Source organism: Chrysemys picta, chromosome 8 (genome assembly GCF_011386835.1).
Source record: "Chrysemys picta bellii isolate R12L10 chromosome 8, ASM1138683v2, whole genome shotgun sequence".
Lineage (NCBI taxonomy): Eukaryota > Metazoa > Chordata > Testudines > Emydidae > Chrysemys > Chrysemys picta.
The window spans coordinates 16,973,669-16,995,135 of NC_088798.1; the positions used below are offsets into that span (position 1 = coordinate 16,973,669).

The following is a 21,467-nucleotide window of genomic DNA, read 5'->3' on the forward strand; positions in this document are numbered from 1 at the left end:
TGATTGAAAGGAGACACATTTAAACTCTGATCACCCATCTCTTGTCGCATTTATTGTTAGCAGCGGCAGGATACAGTGGTAACAAAGGAAACTCGTAGCATTGCTGTTCCCATTGTGCTATGCTAACCAAAGGAAGGAAAGGAAGGGATCAATAGGACAAGAGAAAAAACAGTTTGTCTAAATGATGCAACATTTACACTGGGTTTATCAATGCAAAAATAAAATTCAAACAAACATAAAACACCGACGGAATCAAATGGTCTCAAAGATAAAAGGCAAGCACAAATGAACCTCCAGGTTCTGAGGTACATTTGAAAACATTTCAAGTGAAAGGCTTGTTTCCTCACCAATCTTTGCAATGTTAAATATCACTTCTCAAGTTATAGGTAAATGGTAGTTTGTGAACTAACATAAAGCTCTGCAGTTTGCAGTCATTCAGCTTCATGTATTTTATGCCCAGGGCTACCACAGCTGTTGAGGTGAAACCAGAACATATATAGCTGCCCCTTAACACAGTAAAAATTGTGTCTTCTAGATTTTGATCTGTAGAAAACTGAAACTTCATTAGAGATTGAGCTTGCGAGTAGTTTTTAAATGGTAAGTTGCCATTTTTTAATGTGCCATGCAATGATAGGGCACGGTTCCTATCACAAAAGTCCTACATAACACTTCAGGCATGGCTTATGAAATTCATCCACTTCCCAAAAGTGCCAAAACTCTTTCCTGCTCTGCAAAGATAGAATTCAAAACTGTGCCAGAGAAATGAAGGGCTGGATTGTGATTTAAAAATCTATGCTGAGGTGTGTAGCTGCACTGCCCCTCCAACACACCAGGGAACAAACTGTGATTCTCAGTTCATAATCTGGTTCCTCTTATTCCAGAAGGTAAATCTAGTCTATGCAAGCAGATCCCTGGCTCAGCTGTGCTGGCTGGCACAAGAAGAGTTAAGATTTCCACCTGCCCACCTGTGTGGGGAGTGGGAGTAGCAGGCCCATGCTGGGAGCCACAGTGTGTGTAGCCCACAGAAGGGAGTTAGGGACACCTGACGTTCCCTTGTTCCCCTGCATGATGATCTTGCCCTAAGCAAACAGAGAAGGTGGTGCTGGCTATGGGGGTTGATAATGGAACACAGAGCCTTTCACTGGTAGGTTTGAATCTATCCCATGTCAGAAATGACTGAAAGTTATGAGTGTCTGATCAACACTGAGGGGTCTCTGTAAAGTAAGTTTGTGGCCTGAATCCAGGTCCTTGTGCACAAGTATTTACATCACCAAACTGGTATTAGAGCTGATGCTAATAGACCATCTCAGCAGAGAGACAAAGGATTGTTTAAGAGCGGAAACTGTATTCCTCCCTAGAGGTGAATTGCTGGGGCAGGATTGGAAACATTGCAATGCTGCCCACTATGCTGTACTTGGTTTGTGCCTCTTCAGAGGGCTTCTTTTTCCAGAACTGTCCATCCAGCACTTTTCATAACCACAAAATTGACTAAAAAGACAGTGATAGAATAAACAGTGAACATTGCAAACAAAATGACCAGGATATTATCAGTGGCAAAGTAGATATGTTTGGGTCATAGTTTACCCAAGCAAAACTGGGCTAATTGTACTCCTTGAATTCTATTGGCATTCATGGAACATTTATAGTACTTTTGAAGGTTAGAGTGATTGCACACAGATCTTACAGATGCTGCCAGGTCAAATTTGGCTGAAAATTTAAGTTTTGTAAAAAAATAAGGTATTACAAAAACTAAGGGCAAATATTTATATGAAATGATTCCATTAGGTTAAAAATATATTTTGGATACAATTTTAAGAAAACAAGGCAAATAAACATTCCCCTGAAGCATTTGCAACCCAAACATTGCGCTTCTGCATGCGAACCAGCAAGTGAAATTGTCTGGAAACAGAAACAAAAGTGAAACTTCAGTGGTCCATTTGCATTGTCCAAGCAGTGAGATATGTTCACTGTTTGCACAATTAATTAAAAATAAACTAGCCACTTCAATGGCTTTGAAAATGTCACCTGGTACACTTTTCATCATTAAATCAGCACACACGATGACATTATGTTGTTGCATAGTGATAAAGTTAAGTCCTTGTATTTTTCTTTTACAGTTCATTAATGTGGTCGGGTGTTCAAATATAACTTCTAACTGTTTGCTTATTTAATGATTACTGCAGGCTTGATGTGTCAGATTCTACTGGTTTGCTGTATTCATGTGTCCTGTGATAGGGTATGCAAAGCCCACACTGAGGAAGGAGGAGTTAATAACTTTTGGGTTCAATCAGTCCTGACCTGCTGCACGTGCAGAAGTTATCTGGCCTGGCCGGAGATACCTAACAGGGCTGAACCTGGCTCAGTTGGGGTCTGATTGAGGAGAGCAGATCTCTGGCTCTTATTCAAGGAGAGAGGTATGGCTGGATCTAGGAAGCTGAGGTGACCTCCTGGCAGACAAGAGCCTCCTTGAAGGAAGCAAGGCAGGCCTGCAATAGGGAGCCCAGGGCAGTTGTAAAGGAAAGCAGGGAAAGTGAGTCTCCCTAGTATTCTCTGTGCTGGTGGAGAAGCTTGCCGGGAGCGGCGAAACTCCTTCAGGGTCAGGGACTGCCCCGTGAGAGGAGTAGAGAAAACTCCCCTACAGCAGAGCTAGTTGGATGATAGAAAGTACTAAGAAACTCTGCAGGAGCCTGGAGAAAAGGCTTTGAGAATGTGATGCTGGTACATGGTATGCCCAGGAAGAGGCTGTGGGAAAGGCCTAAGATAGGGCAAGATAGGAAGAAGTCCAGGGAGGCAGCCAGGGAGTCTGTATACACAGGCCTTGGCCTTTTATTAAAGGTGCCCTGGACCAGAACCCAGAGGAGAGAGAGGGCCTGAGCTCCTTATTGGCCTGCTGATGAAGGTGGTGTAGAAATTCCCCTGTCACCATGGGTAAGGATTATTGAAATCCTCTGATACAAGGAGTAAGGGCCAAAGGCCCAACATGAAGTTGGTGGGTTATTGTTTGGACTCTTTGTTAACCAGGAAGGGCCAGGAGTATACATGTACTGGCTGAAGGGCTGAGTCCCAAGAAGAGGTGGATCACCAGCAGGCCTAAATTGCCTTTTGGTGGTGGCAACTGAGGGGAAGGCCCTGCAACTCTGGTCTCGGGCCTGGCCACAAGGGAGTGCTCTAGAGGCGAGTCATACTCTTTCATAACTGTTCTGTATATAGTCATGCATTTGCCCTTTATATATGGTATATTTTCTATACTATATGTTTATATAAATAATTAATTCCATGTATAATGTCAGACCATTTTCAATTAATTTTTCCCTTTTGAAAGACCCAGTAGTATGTTCTTATTCTAGCATCTCCTCCTCAGATTCACTTGGCTAAAACATGCAGTCTTAACCAAGCAAAACTCCAAAGGATTTGAAGTGGGTTGACAAGTCCCTGGGGCTCCGATTCAGCAAAACACTTAAGCATTGACTTGAGTCTCTCCCTGCTTCATAAATCACGTAAGCCTGGGCCAAAGACCCATTAAAGTCAATGAGATATAAGCATGTGTTTTAAAGTTGAGCATGTGCGTAAATGGATTGGTGAATCAGGGCCTGAAGTAGAAATGCAGCCCTACAGGAGGTTTGGCCCAGTGTCTGATCTATATTTAAGGATCTCCAGAAGAGGTACCAGACTGTGGCCAAATTCTGCGCCTCTTCAGCTTGTGCTCACAAATGGGCATAAAGCAGTGCAGCAAAAATAAAGGTGAAAAGTCTGACCCAGATGTGTTGCTATTGATTCTCTACCAGATGCTGCAGTTCTTTAAACTCTCGTTCTCTCGAGTGCAGCTCTTTGCAGGAGTGGAGTTTATAAAATGGAGTACACTCAGCCAGTTGTGGTCAGTTGTTTGTTTGTTCTCAGCTTGGCAGTCAGCAATGACACTACTCCTATCTTCAGGAGACAGTGCTTTGATGAAGAGTGCTGGTTATTAGGGATGCATAGTAATGCAAACGCGAAGGGGAAGTGAGGATTTTTCTTGTATTGGCCATGAATATGTCTGCATAGGGAGACTGTGGCGGCATGAGATATAAATAGCTGATGTTAAAGAGAAACACTGACAGGATAGATAGATGGGAGAAATTATCCAGTGAGCTGTTCTGCAGATTTATCCCAAACAGTGCGATGGAGCACTAGAAGATCTTAGATCATCTGTCCATATATGTGGCAGCTACGTGGGTTAAGGTGGCACCGGAGCAAATTTAATTCTCAGTCCTGAATGCTCTCTTTTGTGTTAGTGAGCTTGCACAGCTTGTTGGGTTAAGCCCACAGTTCTTAGCTTTTCCTACCCCATATTGGAGAAGGGAAAAGAAAGCAGCAAAATCAAATATTTCCAGGCTTTGAAGTAAGTGATGGGACCTTTACAGCTGGATTCAGTGGCAGGAGATGGCAATGAAAGATCGGGGGGAGGGAGGGAGGGAATTTGTGGTGGCAGAAAGCCGCTGCAACCTTTCCTTTGCCAAGGAATCCTACGGGGCCCAGGAAATGGCTGGAGAAAGGAGTGGTCAGGAGTTATGCTGATTCAACACACCTACTGGAAGTCCTCCAAAGGAGCCCCATCAGTAAGTTAAACCTGCCTGCTTAATGGAGAGCAAGGAGTGGCAACACCATCTGTTCTCCCTCATAGTGAATTTCCCCTAGGGGAAGAGAGGGCCGGCCTGACACAGGGAGATGTAATTTGCACACCTCTGTGCCAACTATCTACAGGAAATCTAGCCCTTGCTGTTTAAAGTGTTACCAAAAATCTGCTCTATCCAGGTGGTCTGCTTGATTACACAATAGCCCAGCAGAGCTATTGTTACAAGTGGACATACCATGAACAAATATGGCCTCGCAGGGAATATTTGTTACACGTATTTTCAATTCTGTTTGGATACACAGGAAGAAAAATAATGTGTTTTCAATCTGTTGGGTGCAGCAGTGTAAGAGAGAAGTCACCTATGTAGTGATGGGCTCAGATGATCCAAAATATAAAACAACATGCAGTCTGGGAATGGGCAAGAACAGGTAGAGAGAGAGAGAAGAAAAGGCTTGAAATTTTAGTGTGATTAAGTAGAAAATGGCCTGGTTAAAACATATGTGGCTTGTGTGGCAGGATTTTTTGATGAAGTGAGACTTAAAGACTGGAAAGATCTCTCCTGGTTCACCTATCAGTAAGTCGTCACCGTCATTATTATTACACAGCACTTTACAAAGCAGGTGAGATGAGGGGATCCCCTAGTCCAAGAAGCTTACAACAATCTAAGGCCCTGATCTTGCAAATACTCATACATGTATCTAACTTTACTAGCATGTATAGCCCTATTGAAATCAATGGGATTAGTCGGGGTAGTAGATTAAGCATGCGTTTGTGTCAGCCATATCTGGGCCCAACTAATAGGATACACAGCAAAACTTTCGCTGCAAGAAGGTCTGGGGAGATTAGCTTCCTAAAAGAATGAGGTAACTTCAGGGAGGTCCAGAGGCAGATTCTCCCTTCTAAAATTGCAGCAGCATAACATTGGCGCACTGTGGCGTGCAGGAAAGCAAAGGTTCTCTTCTCTAAGTGCATGTACAGAATAAAAACATTTGCAAAGAGAATCAAGTACATTACACAATCTTCCTTCTCTGGGTACTTAGGCTAAGTCTACACTACCCGACTGAATCGGTGGGTAGAAATCGACCTCTCGGGGATCGATTTATCGCGTCCCGACGGGACGCGACAATCGATCCCCGAATCGACGCTCTTACTCCACCAGTGGAGGTGGGAGTAAGCACCGTCGACAGGAAGCCGCAAAAGTCGATTTTGTCGCCGTCCTCACAGCGGGGTAAGTCGGCTGCGATACGTCGAATTCAGCTACGCTATTCACATAGCTGAATTTGCGTATCTTAAATCGACTCCCCCCTGTAGTGTAGATGTACCCTTAGTGAGACAATGTTGTCTACAGGTTAGAGGAAGGGAGTAGAACTCGGAATTCCTTGGTTCAATTCCCAATGGCTTTACTAACTTGCCAAGACCTTGGACAAATCGCTTCCAGACAGATTTTCAACAATGGGAACTCTGGTGCTCAGTCCTAGTGAAAATCAGGCCCCTCTTTTCTCTGTGCCTCTGTTTAGCCATCTGCAAAGTGGCTATAACAATGTTTCCGCCATAAGGATGTTTTGAGGATGGATTGATGTTTGTAAAGTGCTTTGAGATCCTTGCATGAAAGGTGCTATGTAAGTGCAAATATTATTATGCTGATCCATTTAGAATGCTTTTTCTTCTCATTTTAAGAGCATGTTACTGGTCTATAGTTATAGTAGATAACAAGGAAAACCTTTGCAGTCAGGCTTTAAGCAAAGAGTGATGGTATGATATACTCCCCCTGCGTTAACCTATTGTATACATCATTTTCTTGACGTCAAATAGAGATCTAGATCTTGGGGAGCAAATTTAATTACTTTTTTAAAAGAAAAAATTACAAAATTAGTGGATGGAGGTTGAGCAGTAGATGCAGTCTATTTAAATTTTAGTTATATTTGATACAATGCCTCATGGAATCTTACTCTCAAAATTGTGTCAAATCAACTTGGGTATGAACACTGTGACTGAGAAAGAAGGAGCCATAACAAAGGGTAATTAATGCTAGATAGCAAAATATCATCTTAGGAGGTGATATCTATTGCAGAACCACTGGGGAATCGGTGTTAGGTCACTTTTACTTAATGTCTTCACTAATATTCTAGGGTACAAACTGCACATTAATGGAACTTGCAGATGATACTAAATTGGAAGGAGCTGCAAACACCAGTGGAAAAAGAGAATACAGGATATGAGCCAAAGTCGATTGAAGTCAGTGGAAAGTTTCCTGTAGACTTCAGTGGGCTTTGGATCAAGCCCATATGGAGATGAGAAATGTAGACAGAGAATAACAAATGAGATTCAATTTGAGAACATGCAAGCTGGGTAATGTTAATCCAAAGCGCACATTCAGAGGGAGGCAGAAACTCACTATCAGAAAGACAGTGGCCAATTGGAAGAATGACAAAAGTACTTGTGTGGCTGGCAGGAATGGCTTTCAAGAAAAAAATAAAGAGTTAAATATGTCTAGATATGACAGAGGGGATAAAGTCTTGAAACTGCTTGGAAACTAACGCTGGTACATAATGCAGCCCCTCACTTAGGCTGAAATTCACCCCTGTGCAGGGGACCAGCCCAAGAGATATGCATTGTTTAAGTCACGCCCAATTTTAAGGATTGAATTGGTACTGTGACGGGTTGGATCACAGAAACCCCCTTGGGAGTTGCTACCCAATGTACCAAGACTACCCCTGCTTCTGTTTTCCCTGCCAGCTCAGGACTCCAGCACCCTGTCTTGCTGAGCCAGACACTCCCGTCTGGCTCCAGACACAGACCCAGGGTCTGAATCACTTGTCCCAAAGCTGCAAGTTTACCTGAAAACAGCTCAGACGTGTGCTTGTCTTTAGCACTCAGATGCCCAACTCCCAATGGGGTCTAAACCCAGATAAATCCGTTTTACCCTGCATAAAGCTTATGCAGGGCAAACTCATAAATTTTTCGCCCTCTATAACACTGATAGAGAGATATGCACAGTTGTTTGCTCCCCCAGGTATTAATACATACTCTGAGTTAATTACTAAATAAAAAGTGATTTTATTAAATACAGACAGTAGGATTTAAGTGTTTCCAAGTAGTAACAGACAGAACAAAGTAAGTCACCAAGCAAAATAAAATAAAATGTGCATATCTATGCCTAATCAAGCTGAATACAGATAATCTCACCCTCAGAGATGGTTCAGTAAGTTTTTTCTCAGACTGGACACCTTCCAGGCCTGGGCACAATTTTTTCCCCTGGTACAGCTCTTGTTGCAGCTCAGGTGATAGCTAGGGGATTCTTTATGATGGCTCCTCTCTCCCCTTGTTCTCTTCCACCCCTTTATATATCTTTTGCATAAGGTGGGAACCCTTTGTCCCTCTGGGTTTCCACCCCCCCCCTCACTGGAAAAGCACCAGGTTAAAGATGGATTCCAGTTCAGGTGACATGATCACATGTCACTGCAAGACTTCATTACTCGCTTGCCAGCACACACATATACAGGAAGACTCACAGGTAAACACAGCCATCTGCAGACAATGGGAGTCATCAAGATTCCAAACAATCCTTAATGGCCCACACTTTACATAATTACAATAGGCCCTCAGAGTTATGTTTTATATTTCTAGTTTTAGATACAAGATACATTTGTACAAATAGGATGATCACACTCAGTAGATTATGAGCTTTGTAATGATACCTTACAAGAGACCTTTTGCATGAAGCATATCCCAGTTACATTATATTCACTTCTATTTTTATAAAACCATATAGACTGCACAACGTCACAGGCACATATTCCTTGTGCTAGACCTCTGCATGGAGTGAATTTCAGCCTAAGTCAGTGGGCTTTCACAATAAGGGCGAGGGCATCAGTGCTTTAGGAGTTGCTGGTTGCCTGTGAATTTAATCTTGAAAGGGTTTGGGATCTGATTACATCAGATACTGCCCCTCTCTCTATGAGCCACATATCCACAGTTGCAACCAGTGAAGAGGTCTGAGCTGGACTTCCCTAGTTACGAATGGGTGGGAGCTTCTGACTGAAGGCCCCTCAACTGTCATTCCCTTGCCCCCTTAGTGCACTAGCGCCTTGTTAACTTTCTATACAGACTATGAGCTCATCTTTTTCTCCCGAGCACTCAGGGTATGTCTACGCTGCCATTAAAAACCCGGGGCTGGCCAGTGCCAGCTGACTTGGGCTCGCAGGGCTCAGGCTCTGGGGCTGTTTAATTGTAGCATATACGTTTGGGCTCAAGCTGAGACCAGCCTGCAGACTGAGCCCAAACATCTACACTGCAATTAAATAGCCCTGTGGCGTGAGCAGCATGGGCCAGCCGTGGGTTTTAAATTGCCGTGTGGCCATACCCTAGGGACAGGCTGTCTGGGGATATGTTTTATCTGAAGCGTGGGGGTAGGGTGGGTGTTTACAGATGAGCGGTTCACTATTTATTGTGTTCATGGCCTAAACACAGAAGTTAGATACACATAAAATACTTGTTCTGGAAGGTTGCAACGTAACACTGCTTTAGTTTGTAAAATCCAGAACCTAATACACAAGAACCCAAAATGGAGAGACAAAGCAGGCTGCTCCCTAAGGCAGAGAGCCACAGCTCAACCTACCTTGCTCTAGGATGGCTTTTTGCAGGTTGACTGCTCCTGAATACTCAGCCTGCATGCTTCCCTACAGAGCCCCTAGCACACATGCAGGGCCAGGAAACACCTGCCAGCTTAAAGTGATAGCTTGTAACTTTAACACGGTTTTCAATACATCACATTAATCACTCTGCAATATTGACATTGTAAGCTCCTCTCACCACCAGTGCCAGACCATGGGATGGGGGCACCTGCTATGTAACATCCTTTAGACATTGAAAGAAATGATCTAATTAATATTTGAAGGGTGTGAACTCCAGGGAGATCTGGGAGTTCATTATAAAGGTGTAACCAAGAGTGATGGAATGAAATTAAGAAAGGGAAACATTAGGCTGAGCTTTCTGACAGTGAGCTCAGTTAGTCCATTGATTAATCTTCATTCCACTTCATTGCCATGTTTAAAATTAGGCTGACTGTATTAGGGAATGTACAGCAGGGATAGGGTGACCAGACAGCAAGTGTAAAAAATCGGGACAGAGGGTGTGGGGGGTATATATAGGAGCCTATATAAGAAAAAGACCCAAAAATCAGGACTTGCCCTATAAAAATCGGGACATCTGGTCACCCTAAGCAGGGAACATACCTGCACAGTCAGGGAAAGTGGGCTACTTGTCCAAATAGGCCAAATTCAGCCCTGGTGCAAGAGAGCACAGTTTCATCGCTTGAGGCTTCCCTGAGGTTCGTCTGTCTCACTCAGGCATCTGAACTGTCCTAGGAGCCTCAAGAATTGGAGAGAACAAATGTGGCATAAAAGGCTCCTTGAGATCCTCAGTCAAGTGCAGCTCCGGCAGACTAAAGGACCTAGAGTCAAGGACTCGCAGAACCATTAGATTAGTAGCCAGCTGTGTTGAACACCAGATGACTATTAGACCCCAATAAATGTGGCTTCAGTAGGTGTATGCACAAGAGACAGGAGCGGCGCCAGGGTTTGTGGCGCCCTAGGCAGGGGTCCTTCCACGCTCCCAGTCGTCATCGGCAATTCTGCGGCGGGGGGTCCTTCTGCGCTTCCGGTCTTCGGGGCACTTCGGCTGCGGATTCCGGAGCGAGTGAAGGACCCGCCGCAGAATTGCTGCCGAAGACCCGGAGCGCGAAAGGACTACCCACCGCCGAATTGCCACCGACGGTGGCAAAATACCGCCTCCCCCCAAATCCTGGTGTCCTAGGCAACTGCCTAGGTCGCCTAAATGGAAGCGCCGGCCCTGACAAGAGATAATGACTTGGCAAATTTAACTCAGACAAATCTGGCTGCTGAGTAACTACCCCAAAATTACTTAATCAATTAAAGGAATTGTTTTCAAAATAATATGTCAAACTCTCAAGGAGTCTTTAGCCATTTAATGAGATGGCAGTAAAAGTTATGCAGATATTAATTTTACTAAAACTGATTATTGCTGTTTGTTAAATATAGTTAATGCTCTGTCAACATTTCCATTAAAAAGACAAGTTCAAGGCAAGACACATCCTATCTAGAGACTTCCCTTTTATGACTTGCCAGGGTAAGAAAAAATCATTCAGACTCTTCCTCTAAAACCTCTTTGACAAGTGGCCGCTAGTCTCTTCTGGCCATGAATCAGGTAGTGTTATAAAAGCAGTGTTGGCAATTCTTGTAATTTTTATTGAGTCGGGCAATATGTGGTGTGTTCCTTAAAGTCCCAGTTCCTGGCTTCATGTGACTATATGAATCTCGTGGTTGCAGTAAAAAATGTGAACCCTAAATACTTCAAAACCAGAAGGCAAATAAAAAGAACCTAATGCTAATATTTCATTATTATTAAGCCAATCTCATGAGTTTTTGGAAGCCTGACTCATGGTTTTTGAACATTCAGACATGGCAATACAATGAAGCTAGAAGCGCCAGGCTATTCTTCATCTCTTCTGACTGCTTGCCTCTGTTTTTCTAGTTACTGTACATGCTGGAACAAAGATCCTCATCATGCAGGCTTTGGAGACTGGGCCTAGCAACATCTCAGTACAACCACCACCATCATCATTGACACACCCACTGCAAAGGAACCAAGTTGGTGGCTTCTCCAAGTACACAAGGTTATCTGCAATTTGGCCAGACCTTAATGCTCCCAGGCCTTTCTGAGGAGGTTTCCATGCTCAGGTAAGAACACAGAATCAGGGCTGTGCTGGAGTTTGTGGTGGAATGGAGTCTGTAGCTGCTGTTAAACAGGAAGGAGGTGAATTTAAGATCCACCCTGAAGGGAGAGCCACTTTTGCCTGAGTTGATTTGGAAAGAGCCTGATGGCCCACCTTGAGGGATGGAAAGAAGTCTTGGAGCAGTGTCTAATTTCTTAAGAAACAACAGACACCCAATGGATGCTGGACACCTAACTCCCCTCTGTGCCTTTGAAAATCTCCCACTCTGTGTCTCACCTGCTCTCTCTCTGCTGTCTCATTTGCTGGGGACAGAGCAACTAAGTTTTTTTTCTCAGGCAGTGGCAGTGGTCAGGTAGCTGGTGTGATTCTCACACAGACCCTCCTGTGTGCCCCAGCTCTGGGCATGGAACTTGACAGATAGCCCACACCTTCGCTTTCGGGGCAAGCTTGCTGCAGAGAGACTTTGGAGGACAGGGAGCCCAGCCAATGAGAAGAGAAGAGGCTGAGTGAGGCACTTGGGACGCCAAGAACTACTTACTCTAACCCCTGGCAAAAGAGGCCCAAGGATTAACTGCAGGTAGAAGACAGGGCAGAAACTAGGAAGATGTACGCTCTTCGCTAAGCTGCATGGGTGGAGTGAAGCCCTTTTGATGATTCCCTGGACTGCTATTTCTTTTACTTTTTTAACAACCCTATCACCCTTGCTTTCTCCCGTCTGCCACAGGAGTTAATGCCCATTTCAGTTCCCTCCAGCTCTCTGACTTTTAATAGCTTGCGGGTCTGTCTACACTAAGGAAACCCTATGTTGGCACAGCTACGCTGGCATAGCAAGAGTGTAGATGCAGCCTACACTGACAGAGGGGGTTTTTCTATTGGCATAGTACCACTGCATCCCAGAACAAAGCACTCTTCTGTCGATATAGCTGCATCTACGTTGGGGATCATATCAGTGTAGCTACGTCAGACTTTTCAGTGTAGATCTGCCCTTGGACATCCTCAGCAGTTGGGCGTGAGGGAGAGACAGCAAGGTACTGTGCTCAGACCCTCAGGGAACAGCCCCTTCATTCTTCCTGTGGGCTGGTCTGCACTTGAAAGTCATATCTGCATAGCTACGCCGACATAACCCCCAGAGTAGATGCAGCTGTGTCAACAGAAGAGTGCTTCCATCAGGGTAGCTAATGTCGTTCGAGGACGTGATGTTTCCACATCTACAGAAAAACCCCTTCTGTCTGCATAGGCTCTGTCTCCATTATGGGGCTCTGATGGTATAGTCTCTGTAATGTAGACATACTCTGTGATTAAATAAGGGTTCCCAGCTCACTGGCCATTAGCAGTGCCCATCACCGCAGCTAATGATGATAAAGGATCCTTTTGTGCAGAACACCCGAATTTTGGGGGTTTTTTTGAATCTCCATCAACATGCAATATCCAATGTGTTCCACTTTATTCCACAGTTGCATGAGGTGAAAAGAACAGGACTTGGCTCACTGTGTAAACCCTCTGCTCACAGTCCACACCACTTGCCTATATAAAAGCTTGCACACATAGCAAATTTTGCCATGTTGGAGGTCTGTCTTGCAATGTGATCATTCTCCCAGCTCTGATGGATCTGTTTGGTCTTGTCTGTGTAGATGGAACCTAATTATTTTCATAGCCCTGTAAAAACCTAGGACCTAACTCCAGTCTCAGTTACATCTAATGTTTTTCCCAAATTCTGATATGTGATAATGTTAGAATCATGGAGACACACACAACAGGTAATTTAATGCGAGAAGGTTTTAGAAATAAGGGCAGCTCCTCAGTTGTGAGTAGGCAGCAGGGTGAAAGTGGCAGGAATCCTGCTCTGCAAAGCTCAGGTTCTGCTCTGTTACACCATTGTAAAGCAGGTGTAACTTCATTTACTCCAGCTTTTTCACCAGTGTAACTGAGAGCAGGATTTAGCCACAAGCAGGGAGGCCTCTGACTGCTCACAAGAATAAGACTGGCAAAGAGGTGTGCAAGCTTCTCTAGTCAGCCATGCTCACAACTATCCTAGCTTAGTGAATGATGGGTGCTCACCTTCCTGCTGGGATTTTAACTCAGTTGTGACCCGCATCCTGGAGGGGAATTGTAGCTCTTTTTAAGGTACCAGGTGGACACTTTTGCTTTAAGCTTTATTTTTTGTAGTGGTAGTGTAGTTTTATAATACAACCTCTGAGCATCCTGAAAGGCTCACTACCCTTTCTTCCTCCTGCAGCGAAGAAGGCAAGAATGACTCTGCAGCACTGAGTTCTCACAAATTTCTGACCATACAGGAGGTTTTACTACTTGTACCCATCCACTCTGCCATACAGTTCAGGGAAAAGGGAGCTGAATCAGATGGAGAATAAGAGCAGATGCATGTTTTCACCTGTTAGCTGAGACATCAAATGGGCCAGACAAGCAAATAAGAGGCATCACAATTCAGGCTTTTTGTGTTTTGATGGGACTTGCGTAACAAGTTGAGTTATGTAAACCCATGAGAAATTGTGACAGAAATGTCAGATCCTTCTGCTTACAACACAGATGTTGAGCTTTAGAAAAATTACATCTAGCTACAGAAAGGAATCTAGGATTGATAAGCATATAACAAGTGTAGTCTGAAAAGTTATCTCAGGACAGGCATAAGAGCCAGGAATTCTAATACTAGCCCTGACACTGCCTGCCTGTTTGGCTGTGGGCAACTCACCTAACTACTCTGCTTCAGTTTCCCTATCTAAGAGGTGGCTGAGAGTACTTCCCTATTGTGCTTCCGAGGGATATTGTGAAGATTCATTAGCTAATGTTTATACAGTGTTTGTTCTAAGTCTTAGGCCTGGTCTACACTTGGGGAGGAATCGATCTAAGTTATGCAACTTCAGCTACGTTATTCACATAGCTGAAGTCGATGTACTTCGATCTACTTACCACAGTGTCTTCACTGTGGTAGGTCGACTGCTGATGCTCCCCCGTCGACTCCGCCTACACTTCTCACTCTGGTGGAGTACTGGAGTTGACGGGAGAGCGATCGGCGATCTATTTATCGCGTCTTCACTAGACATGATAAATCGACCCCCGCTGGATCGATCGCTCCGGAGGTAAGTGTAGACATGCCCACACTGTATATCAACAACTAAATAGTGGCCTCTGTATAAAGGCTAACAGTGCCAGCCTACAGGGCTGCCTGCCTCCCCATGACTATATAGCAGCATTTCTGCAATGAGCCATTTGGCACTGATTCCTAGAGTTTTGAAAAGTTTATGGATTCTGCCAATTTTACAAAATGAGATTTTTTTTTCCAAAATAAATCCCCTATTTACCAGAGGCGTGTCACAATTATTTCTTACTTCCATTTTTGCCCCTTTACCATCTCTTTGGGCTGACAGATACAAAAGCAGGGTGGTCACTACAGGGACGAGTCCTGAACTTGCTGAGCTGATGGCAAAGCTCTCTTTGACATCCAAGGGACTAGGATTTGGCAGTCTTCCCTCCCCAAAGCCACCTTGCAGTCTTACATTCAAAGTTGATAAAATAAAAAGCAACGTATTTAGTGTATTTAAAATGGGCAAAGTTATGTTTTTCTCCTTGTACTGGTATTTTTATTATTGCACAGCTGGGCTTGTAGCGTATGTCCAAGGACATCTCAGGCATGTGTTGTATGGCCTGACATTCCACTGGCTAAGGAAATGGCTTCTGGTGCATAGTCTAACATATGCACATGAACATATTAAAGGAGACCAAGACTTTCATGGAATGTAGACTTTGTCCTTTTTATAAGGAGATCATCAGCACGCACCTTGTCTTTCATCTATGGCAATTTTGGAACCTGATTCTGCTCTCATAGTGGTGTAAATCAGAAGAACCTCCATTGAAGCCAATGGAATTACAGTGGTTTAAAATTGGTGTCAGACCAGAATGAGGCTCATGGACTCTAGTTGGTCTTGCACATTATTACACTGATTAATGGCCTAATTCATTCAGAAATATGTGCAACATTCCCTTTACACTGCAGTTTACAGATTGCCTTTTCCGAAGATGTGCACACTTTTCTGATTCATTAACTGCATTCAGTCCAGTACAGAACTGATTGCACTTCATCATGTACTCAAAATGTGGACAAGTTCAGTCCATCAAACAATCCCAAAACATACACCGTAGCAGTCTAGGTTAAAGATATCAGCTGCCATGTTTAACTGAGAGTTTAAAAGTTATACAGTATTTGCTGAAATCTGTATCGTGCTGTTCAAGAACAATGAAGTGTCATAGCAACTATGCTGTCATATGGTGCGCTCAGTGGGGAAAAAACATTAACACAAAATGTCCACTTGGAACTTGTCAGGCCAAATTCATCCCTGGTGATTTTCCAAAGCCTTCCCTGCAGTCCTAGCAAACATGGATTTGGCCATAATGCTTTGAAATAAAATGTTACTTGAAAAATATTTGGTGGGCATGTTCCAGGAGCATGACCTGAACTAGTAGCTTAGTGGTAAAGACTGAGTGAATGAGCTTTATTAATATAACATCATGCATCTTGTAGGATCCCGGTGTATTTTGTAAATTAAACAATATGCAGGGATCAAACTACCCATCAGTCAGATGCAACCATTTCTGGGAAAGCAGAGTCTGTTATATTATATTTCTGTCCTCAAATGTATATACTAGCATTAGACTCTATGGGCCATATTTTAAGTACCCACTCATGGACCAAATTTTAAAAGTGCTTGACTTCCATACGAGCACTCAGCAGTTCCCAGTGTGATGCTGTTTTTTTTGTTTTGTTTTTTTAAATCTGGCGGTGTATGTTTGCTGACTTTATTGAAGGAAGGATCACAGAACAAAATGGAATAATTTTGCAACATACGGGCTCTATTATTTATTTTTATTACAGTGGGGCCTAGAAACCCTAACTGAGATCAGGGTTCCATTGTGCTAGGCACTATGTAGTAAAAGAAAATGCGTGCTCTGAAAAGCTTACAAGCCCAAGGTCCCCTGCCCCCCAATTCCTTTTATGGAGGTGAATCAAGTCCCATGTAGTCAGAGTATCTATATTACAACACCTGATCTCTACTGCAAGCACTTCCACCTTCTTCTAATACAGCGTGTATTCCCTATTTCTGGAGGCATCACAACAGAATGGATCAAACAGCGGTCTGCTCTGGTGTTGCAACACTGTTTGTACATTTTATTTCTAATGTCCAGATACCACTATAACTACCAATGGGCCTGGCAGAGAGGTGGGGTATCGCTGACAGACCCCAGTTGTCAGGGGGCAGCATTGAACCTGAGATCTTTGGAGCTAAATGCATCAGACTCAATTTCATGAGCTAAAAACTACCTGCCTATTAGCCAAGGCTATAGCAGCCACATCAATCTCTAGATAAAAACAACGAGGAGATGCAGGCATAAATATTTATGTAATTTTCACTCCATGCATTTTAAGAAGTGGGTTTTTTACCCACAAAAGCTTATGCCCAAATAAATCTGTTAGTCTTTAGGTGCCACTGGACTCCTCGTTGTTTTTGTGGATACAGACTAACATGGCTACCCTCTGAATCTCTAGATGGTCTAAGCAGGGCCGCCCAGAGGATTCAGGGGGTCTGGGGGCAAAGCAAGTTCAGGGGCCCCTTCCATAAAAAAAAGTTGCAATATTATAGAATACTATATTCTCGTGGGGGCCCCTCCGAGGCCAGAAGCAAATTGCCCCTCTTGCCCCCCTCTCTGGGCGTCCCTGGGTCTAAGTGCCTCTAGAGGGGGACAGAACACCACACCAAACAGGCAAGGGTTACAGTGGCACTGAATGATATCCACTACAGTAGAAGGGACTGAAACTGATTTCACTTACACCGGTTTACGCTTTGTGACTCAAGTGACTTCAGTGGAGGACTGCAGGTTTACACCAGTGTGTATGAGATTGGAATCAGACCTCTATAAATTTTGCCTTAGTGCTGTAACAGGTCACAGATTGAAAGTCTTGTTTATAAGAAGGCAATTTACCACTGGGCTCACCAGCTCCTGGCAGGGCTGCGACTTGAGACCTATTACCAGTGAGAAAATGTAATAAATCTTGTGATGAGAGAAATTGCACTGTACTCACTTTACTACAAAAAAACAAAACAAAACAAAAAACCCCCACCGCCCCGGGCATAAGTATTGCATAGTGACACAGAAGTAGGTCCATGAGCCGTGAGCTCCAAGCCCCAGTGCCCCGCAGGGCAGAAGCCCTGAACTCCGGCACCATGCGGGGATAAAGGTGGGAGCCTGGAGCCTCAGCCCCCCATGGGGCTGAAATCCTGAGCTCCAGTGCCCCGCTGGGAGTCTGGAGCCCCAAGCCCCACAAGACTAAAGTCCAGAGCCCACAGAGAGGTAGAGCCCGGGTAAAGTTACACTCTGAGTACCTATGAGGATGGGTAGGGGTGTATTACATCCTGAGTACCCATGAGAGAGGTTTAGGGATGGAATCTTAAATTGTGCAGATACCATGAGCCCCAGTACCCCTACGGGGCTGAAGCCTGGAGCCCCACGGGGCAGAAAGGTCAAGCCCCCCCACACATACCCTGCAGAGCTAAAATTGGGAGTCCTGAGAGCCAGCATCCCATGGGGCAGAAGCTCCAAGCCCCACCACCCTGCAGGACTAAAGCTGGGAACCTGAGCCCCCGTGTAATGACCTGACACTGTCAGGTAATTAAGCCAAACTTCTAGGTTTTGTCATTTTGAAAATAGCAATAGCAACATTTTCATGAATTTGTTTGCAACCCAAACACTGCAGCACTGTGCTGGTGCATGAGAACCTGAAAGTGAAATTGACTAGAAACAAAAATGAAAATGTCTAGTCTATTTTCCTTTTCCAAGATGAATGAAATTTTAAAAAGGAATCAGGAAAAAAACATCAAAAACAAATTAAATTTTAAACTATTTTTACTGGGCACACAGGCCAGGGGAGATATTTCCCTTTTAAATGTATATATTTTAACCTGAGATGGCACTTTTATAATCTATGTCGTTTTCTTTACTCTTTGCAAATGTGAATAGTGTTGATTTGTTTAGTGCTCATACAGTTCTGGATGTTCTACCTCAGGGGTTCTCAATGTTTTTCTTTCTGAGGGCCCCGCAACATGCTATAAATATTCCAGGGCAGAGGGAGGCATAGAGACAGGGCTCCTGGATCCAGGTGCAGGGGAGGCTCCAGTCTCTGAGCTTCAATCGCAGGAGGGGGAGAGCCTCAGGGCTTCTTCTCCATGGGGCTGGAGGTTCAGAGCTTCTTTAGCCCCATTAGACTGGGGGACTCGGGGCTTCTGCAGCACCAGGTGCCGGAGTTTGGGGTTTGTGCCCCACGGGACACCAATGCTCAGGGCTCTCAGCTTTAGCGCTGCGGGGCAGAGGGGCTCGGAGCTCCAGGTTTTAGCCCTTCGGGGCTCTGGGCTCCTGGCATTAGCAGCTCAGGGCTTCTGCCCCTCTGGGCACTGGGGCTCAGGGCTCCTGGCTAGTACCCTGTGGGTACTGGGCCTCAGGGCGGGTGGTGCCCCTGAAATGGGGGGCTATGCCCCCCACAGTTGAGAACTGCTGTTCTATGGTATTATACAGTGCTTGATTCGCTGTGTAAATGGGGGAGTAACTCCACTGAACCGAATGGGATAAAACCAGGGTGAGTGGAAAATCAAGCCCATTCTCTGCCCCAAGAACTTGCAATGAATGTTACAGACAGTCGAGGGAGGGGGAGCATTTAGCGGGGTTTTTCCTTCTCCTCGCTCCCCCTGCTATTGATAGGTTCGTTTTTGTGGCCTTCCCATCCTGAATGGAGGATGATAAGCAAAGTAGTTGTAAGAGTTCATGTTCCTGGCCGGTTCCGCTCAGAAGATGAGTCTCCCCCAGCTAGCTTGGCTTCCTTGGAGTACAAGCACTAGACAGTCCTGGGGCGAGGAGTAACCCGAGGTCACAAAGGGAGAATCTCCCCGGGAAACAAACCAGCCTGGCTCAGCCAACTCCAGCCAGTTCCCTTCTCAGAGCGGCGCTAGCAGCCGCCTGGCCGGTTCCCGGCCATTTCAAAGGGAGAGTTGCGCCTTGTGGCTTGCAGCTGTCGGCAATCGCTTTTCCTGGCTGCCCCAGCCGGCTGTTGTTTCCAGCTGTGGTGGGGGTGGGGCAGATATTTACCCTCTCCCCCCCCCCCCCCCCCAACCGCTGTAACAATAGATGGCAGAACTGCCTGCAGCAAACAGCTGGCGTCTAACTGCCTAGTCAAGCACGGGGCGGCTCGGCCCGGCCCGGCCCGGCTCGGCTCGGCTCGGCAGCTGCTATTAACCTAACCGTGCCTGATCTCTCCCCCGAAACTGCAGCTCTGGGGCTGGGCAGTCCCGGGAAGGGCGATCAGGTCCCCGGGCGCTCTCCGGCCGGAGGGGCAGAGATGCTGATGGAGCCTTTGTCCCCCCCCCCTTCCCCGTCCGAGCCCCGGACTCTAGGAGAGATTGGGCTGGAGACAAAGGCGGCGCCACAGCTGGCGGCCGGGACGCAGCGGAGGGGGACGCGCCGCGCTGACAAAGGAGCGAAGTTTCTTTACCTTGGGAGGTGTCTTTAGTTCCTGCCTGGCTCGTCCGAATCCATCAGCTGCTCTCAGGCCGCCTCTGGGCTGGCAGCACCTTCCCCCCGCACTGGGCTGCGTGTGCTGCGGCTCCCCGCCTCCCGCTGCCCGGGGCTGAGTGAGGGGGGATGCCCCCGGAGACAGCCCTGGATTCAGATGCAAGGCTCGGTGCCTTCCCCAGGACTTTCTGAGCCTCCCTTGCTGTCCGGAGAGCTGGCCGATCCGCACAGTGCCCACAATCCTCTGGCTGGTAGAAAGCTCTCCCACTGCTTTGCCTTTCGGGATTTCAGTGCGGCTTCAGCATTTCACGCGACCCTCTCGCTTATCTCAGTGCGTGTCAATGTCAATGAAAGAAAATCGAAACGAAAGGGCTTAAAATATCGGATTCGCTGCATAATGACTAGACTCCTAACACCTAGTAGTTACCTGGTGCTTTGCCGTCTCCAAGCCTTATGCTGCTCATCCATCAATCTTGTAACCCCCTTTATGGTTTATAAATGTATTAATAACAAGAAGACTGAAATCTATGGTCTGATTTCTACCAAGTACTGCCGGGGGCAGGAACTCCAGCACTTTCTGAGGTCTTTAAGGTCTACACAAGTGTTCTAATGCAGCACACGCCATTTGATTAGATTCAAGGAGCCAAATTCTGCTTTCAGACTGGTTTAAAGTAATTCTGTTGAGGTCAGTGGAATGACTGTATTTGAATCTTTGTAATGGAGTATAGCATTGAGCTATGGCATTGAATTCAGCAGTCACAGAAGCAGTGGTGTATATTAATTTACACATGAGGTGTAAGAGGGTTAAAGTAATAATAATACTTCAGTACTGTGCTCTGTTCATCCATCCATCTCAAAGTGAACCCAAAGTTGAGCGTCATTTGTTATCCACATTTTTAGACAGGGAAGCTGAGGCCTTACTTAAATTCACACAGAAGCTCAGTAGCAGAGGCAAGAACAGACCCTGGCTCTCCTAATTTCCAGACCAGTGTCTTATCCATGGGTCCCCACTGCCACTTGCACCCCAATGCCATTCAGTGAGTGTGTGACAAAAATTTAACTTACATAACGGGACAGAAGAGGAGTGTAGCAGGAAAAACAATTAATGGGGTTGGGAAGACCCAGGTGTAATAGCTGATTCCCCTCACATACGCCTTATCGATGAAATTACACCAGTGATGAACATGGCCCCTGGTGTTAAATGATCTGGAGTAGGAAAAGATGGATTATATATATATATATAGAGAGAGAGAGAGATGCACCTCTCTCATAGAACTGGAAGGGACCCTGAAAGATCATTGAGTTCAGTCCCCTGTCTTCACTAGCAGGACCAAGTACTGATTTTTGCCCCAGATCCCTAAGTGGCCCCCTCAAGGATTGAACTCACAACCCTGGGTTTAGCAGGCCAAAGCTCAAACCACTGAGTTATCCCTCCCCTGGGTTAATAGTAACCAACATCATATAACTGACCTTTTTTCCCAAGGGTATGTCAAGCCTGAATGTCTACACTGCAGTTTTATAGTTCCTTTGCCC

The 21,467-nt window shown here is 45.4% G+C and overlaps 1 protein-coding gene across 1 annotated transcript in view; it reads right to left on the reverse strand.

The window, feature by feature from the left end:
- The window catches only part of KANK4 (KN motif and ankyrin repeat domains 4), a 56,786-nt gene extending 36,394 nt beyond the window's left edge, over nt 1-20,392 (reverse strand). The window contains exon 1 of the mRNA XM_008167868.4: nt 19,915-20,392. The gene's annotated coding sequence lies outside the window, so the exon portion shown is untranslated. The remainder of the gene's footprint in view (nt 1-19,914) is intronic.
- Between the last annotated feature and the right edge of the window lie 1,075 nt (nt 20,393-21,467).